Here is a 6,000-nt window from a genome sequence, read left to right as displayed (position 1 = left end):
GACTGACCTGGAGCCCCCAGCAGGCCAAGGGGGGCACCTTTCTCAAAGAGCTCACTTTGGCACGATGGAAGGAAGGAAAGAAAAGTTTTCCCTGAGGGCCACTGCCCAATATAAACCACAGCTTCAAGTCTAGGAAGCTGGGTCAGGGTCGGGAACATGGTTCAATAATGTGAGTCTGTTTTTTTCTTTTGGGGGTTGGTGGTGAAGAGGATGCAGAAAAAGAGGGGAGATGAGAGGGAAATGAATTGTGTCACACAATTTCACTATGTTCCATGCAAACATCCAAGACATTATTTAAAATAGCTTTGATAAATAGAGCTTAATTATCATGTTTCAGAGAAGATGACCTTGACAAAGCTTATGTTTCATGGGCTGCAGTCCAGTTAGTGCAGTCCAGTCCCTCAACACCCTCCCAGTCCCAGTGTATCACTTACCTATAAAAGTAATATTAACTTTAGGCAACCAAGCCAGTTTCCCCAGAGGTGGCTCTATTGCTGGGTAGCCCGCATAAGCAAACCCAAAGCTAGGCCAAAATTAATGCTCTGGGATCCCTGAAAATGAAACTTAAGAACAAACCATCACAAATAGCCAGCCAGGCTTTCCCAAATAAGGTAAGCACTTATACTACAGCCAGTCCATGACTTCCTTGCTTTGCTTCTGTTTCTTCTGAGTAAAAGTCTTTCCCCTCATTCCTGTCAGTGGAGACTCCTAACTACTTCCTTTTGGCTCTACTCTGTTTGACCAATGTTTGCTAAAAAAAACCCCTTGTGCATTTTAATGGACCTCGGTTTTTATTTTCTAGCAATACATTAAGACTTATTCTTTGTGCTGTAAATCTATAGGATTTAACAAATGCTGCCATTACAGTATCAGAAAGAATAGTTTCACCAACAAAATATCCCTGTGCTTTATTTATTTGATACCGCCCTCAACCCCCTTCCCAACAAAACTTAGAATAACACTGAATTGTTTTCTTGCCTCTAAAGATTTCCTTTTCCCAGAAGGTCATATAATTGGACTCATATAGTATGTAAACTGACTTCTTTCACTTAGGAATATTTATTTAAGATTATTTCATGGCATTATATGGCTTGATTGCTCATTCTTTTTAATAGCTGCATGGTATTCCATCATCGGGATATACAACAGTTGGTTTCTCCATTCAACTACTAAAGGATATCTTGGTTGCTTCTAGTTTTTTGGTTATTTTCAATAAAACTGCAATAAACATTCACATGCGTGTTTTTGTGAAAGTTAAGTTTTCTAATCATTTGCACAAATACCTAGAAGCAAGAATGCCTTGTCATATGATTTGGCAATGTTATGCTTTATATATGCTTAATATAGCATCCGTTTCATAAACCATAATCATAATATAAATCACAATCATAATAATGGCCATACAATACTGAAGAAAAACAAGTTGGAGGATACGGTTAAATCCTATAGATTTACAGTACAAAGAATAAGTCTTAATTTAGTATCTCATGATACAGTTTCTGATGATTTATCTGATGGTTTGTATCTGTTATATCTGTTTATTCTCACTAATTCTCATCAATGAATAGGAATTCCTGGTCTTCCATGTTGTTATCAGCAATCATTATTATCAGTTTTTTTAATTATTAATCTTTCTAATAGGTAAATAGTAGCAATTCATACTTTAATTTGTTTACCTAACAACATACAATGTTGAGAATCTTTTCCTATGATTCTTTTCTTTTTTTTAAAAAAAGATTTATTTACTTATACAAGCACTGGGTACAGTCAGAAGTGCGGGAGGGTGAGAGAATTCACCAGAGCCAGAGCGGGGAGCAGAGCAGGCAGAAGGACCGAAGTACACTGCTGAGGGGAGCAGCGGGCTGCAGGAGAGGTCTGCTCGCCATGTGGGACCCTCGCCAAAGGCCGGGGACCAAACTGGTGCTGCAGAGGCTGCGGGCAGCTTCACAGCCCAGCGCTCAACCGCTGTGCCACCAGGGGAGGCCCCATATGATTATTTTCTAATAAGGTGTGTATTCAGTTCTTTTCTCACTTTTTAAGTTGGGCTGTCTTATTAAGTTTTAGGAGTTCTTTGGATTCTTCAGATTCAAGGTTTTTTTTTTATCAGATTTCTGCACTGTAAAGATTTTCTTCCCAGTCTGTGACTTCTTTTTAATATTTTAACAGTATCTTTTGCAAAGCAGAAGTTTTTACTTTTAATAAAATCCAACTATTGATTTTTTTGTTTCATGGATGGCACTTTTAAAATCACATCACCAAATGCAAGGTCAGTAGATTTCCTTTATATTTTCTTCTCAATGCTCTCTAATTCTACATTTAGGTCTATGATCCACTTTGAATTAATTTTTGTGAAAGATATGGGACCTCGACCTCGGTTCATTTTTTTTCATATTGATGTTGACTTGTTCCAGCTCCATTTATTGAAAGAATGTTCTTTCTCCATTGACTTGTCTTTGTGCTTTTTCCCCCCAAATTGGTTGACTGTATTTGTATGGATCTATTTCTGGCTTCTCTATTCCATAATATTGATCTATGTGTCTATTCTGTTGCCTAGCCAAGTACTTGTGTGAGTTAAATACTCAGGTATGTATCCTCCAATTTCGTTGTTTTTCTTCAGTATTGTGTGGCCATTATTATGGTTATGATTTATATTATGATTATGGTTTTATGAGCCTGATGCTATATTAAAGCTCTTTTGCCTTTCCATGTAAGTTTTGTTGATATGTACGAAAGAGTCTATAGAACAAATTTGTATAAACTAATTCCAGAGGAAAAATTGTAAAAGGTACGGAGTAAAATGGGAGTGAAGATTGCAAGAACCATGTATGTTAATACAAAGTAAAACAATTTTAAATACCTTCAAGCCTCTAATTTTCTGGATTGTAAGTTCTTGAAGCACAAAAATTGTCCTTTACAATTAGAAAAAAGGGTTCAGTTCAAGCCTCTACTTGGGCTTGGTAGTTATTTTTTGAATTGTAGTAAGTACATTTAACATGAGGTCTGCCCTCTTAAGACATTTTTAAGCCACAAGACAGAATTGTTCACTAGACTCACCATTGTACAGGAGATGTTTGGGACATATCCATCTTTTAGAAAGAAAACAACACATGCAGAGATTAAAGCAGAAGCTAAACCACAGCCATATTACTATCCAGAGAGAGAGATTTTCTGTGCCTGAGGGCTCAGGATCATATACATGGGCAGGTTTGAGGGGTGCCAGAAGTCTCCTGTGTCTTAAAATGTCATCCCCAAAGCCATTTCCCAGCATGTCCCTGCTGGAACAGGTTTGGCAGGTACAGGCCTGAGTTGCCAGAGGACACCATGGGGAGTTGGACACGTACAGGAAGGATTCAGGGAGGAGGAAAAATACTGGAAGTGCAGATGGAAAGGTGATAGAGGCAAAATCCATACTTTCTCAAAGGCTAGTTTTGTAAAAGTGGAAGCACTATCACTCATTTTTAGTAACAAAAGTTTGAACCATTGAAAAATTAGAATTCTGACATTTTTGTTAGCAATACATTATTCATTTTCTTAGCTGCTATATCAAAGGGCATCCTGAGTAGGGCTGTGGCAACTTTAACTTCATTGCCTGCAGCCACTTTGTCACCCGACGCCCCAACCCTGTGCCATGATCTGGTCCAGACGTGCTTGTTGCTGTCGTGCTAAGAAATCACATCTGGGAAGCCAAGCACTTCTGGACTTATCTCTTGTGTTCCTTTGATCTTATGAATAGAAGGAATAAAGTAGAAGTTTAACACTGGGACAGATGGTGAAACTTTTCTTTGCTGTTGATGTTGTTTCCTTCCTTCTCCCACATTCTCTCTCCCTTTCTTTCTTACCTTTCTACCTCCTTCCCTTCTTTTCTCTTTACAACTTTAGATGGTGCTGAGCCAATATCTCAGGACTATCTTACTCTTAAAGTTGCCAGACATGTCATGGGGTTACTTTAGAACTGGATTATGATGATATTACTAGCAATATTTGCTCAATTCTTTATAATTAGCCTCATGCTAAGCTAAAAATTTTTGAAATTATTCATTTTTTTAGAACAGTTTTAGAAATATTGACAGGAAAGTACAGAGAGGTCCCATATATTCCTGCTCCCATATCTACACATATACAGCCTGCCCCACTCTCAACATCTCCCCACCACCACCCATGGTACATTTGTTACAACTAATGAGTGCATATGGACACATGACTATCACTCAGAGTGCAGAGTTTACCTTAGTCTTCACTCTTGGAGTTGTACAGTATATGGTTTTTGACAAATCTGAAATTTTATAAAGATCATCTCATTTAATATTCGCAATTGCCTGCAAGAGATGTTAGCATTCTCTCTGTTTTATAAACCAAGAAACCAACTCGCTAACACCTGAGGCCATTTGTCTATGAGAATGCCCTCAAAGGAGAGCAGAGTTGGGTGGCATTTTTGCACTGATTCCATCACCAGACTCTGCCCTTGCTGGTGACCTTGAAGGGATCTATAGTCAATCTGATAAATTTGAATTTTATTTTATGGATGAAAAGTCAAGTTTGAGTATGTGTTATATAGAATTTTTTCATGTACATTTGATAGTAGGAGTTGCAAATATGAGAGATTAATAGGTATCAGGGGAGAATCACTTGGCAAAAAAAAAATAAGAAAAGTAAGACTGTGCTGGAGCTAATCCTTCCATTCATATTTCAGTCTCCTCTCCTTCTGGGTTATTGCCACCCTGTTGCAGTGAGCAGAGTAATATAATGATTTCTGGCCAATGAATTGTGACCAGAAATATTGTGTATCACTCACGGACAGGAGAATTTTCTTGTTGGAATAAAACAGCGAATTTTTGCCTCCTGTTGCAGTTGTTGAGTTGCTCTGGAGGAATCACACAAGAGACAGTGGGCCAGAATGTTACCCACACTCACAGAGGATTTTTGTGCAGATGAGAAATCAAGTTCTTTTTTTGTTTAAACCACAGGAATATGACAGTTGATTGTTAATGAGGTAGGACCCAGCCTGTCCTGGAGGACAGCTCTCCATTTGACAAGCCACACTACAATCACGTGTTCTCTCTTACAATCCAGGTTGACAATTTATCTTAGACTATTTAAAAAAAAGATTTTTTGGGAAAGGTTAGTTTAATTTATTTTTGCCTAGAAGTTGGAAATTCTTAGTAAAACTAAGCCCTGGCTATAATTTTTCAAGGTGTTCTTTTTATTTCTCATTTCACTTAATGTGAAGGAGTCAGGTTTTCATGCTGTGCCCACTGCAGTGAAGAGTTTGGAAATGGATTCTGTCACCTCTGGTTATTGAGTACTTAGAATGAAGCGCAAGTGTTTCTGGGCACTTTAGTAGTAATTCTTACTTACTTTTCTTCTATACTGAATATAGGAAAGAGGAAAGTGTTATTGGAGCTTATTCACTGTAACAAAATTAATGTTATTTAGCTTTCATTTTTACTTCATTTTTGAGGCAGTAGGGGTTCAAGTTGTAATACTAATTATGACTTATTAGGGAATTTATTGGTAGGGAAGGAAGCTCAGTATTGTCTATTGAATTTTTGTGCTGAATTTGGGTGTGTTATAGCATTCGATTATGATAGAGGTGAAACATACATGCATATTTTAGGGCCATTTTAATGAAATGAAATATAGCATTCAATCTCAATTCCATATTAAATGATGTCAGCATTATTAAATGAAAATAAAAGTATTGCATTATTAAATTATCTTTGTTTTAACCATTATACAATTTTCAGGTGTTCATCATTGATTAATTATATTACATCTAATAATTAATTATTAAATTTGCTTAGAAAAGTTCCTATCTATCTTTCATCATACCATGGTCCCCTATTTTCCTTGACTTACTCATCTGCATCCCCTCTTCCCTTATGGTAGGCACTAACTGATCTTACAATCCAAAGTTCATTTTTGTTTTAGTTAGTTCATCTCTTTGCTTGTGTTTCAAATATGAGTGAAATCATGGTAGTTTTCTTTCTCTGCTGGCTTATA

This window comes from Talpa occidentalis, unplaced genomic scaffold (assembly GCF_014898055.3).
Source record: "Talpa occidentalis isolate TD23 unplaced genomic scaffold, MPIMG_talOcc4v2.1 talOcc4.4, whole genome shotgun sequence".
In the NCBI taxonomy this organism is placed as follows: domain Eukaryota; kingdom Metazoa; phylum Chordata; class Mammalia; order Eulipotyphla; family Talpidae; genus Talpa; species Talpa occidentalis.
The sequence above is the reverse complement of the archived record's forward strand: the minus strand, read 5'-3'. Positions refer to the sequence as shown.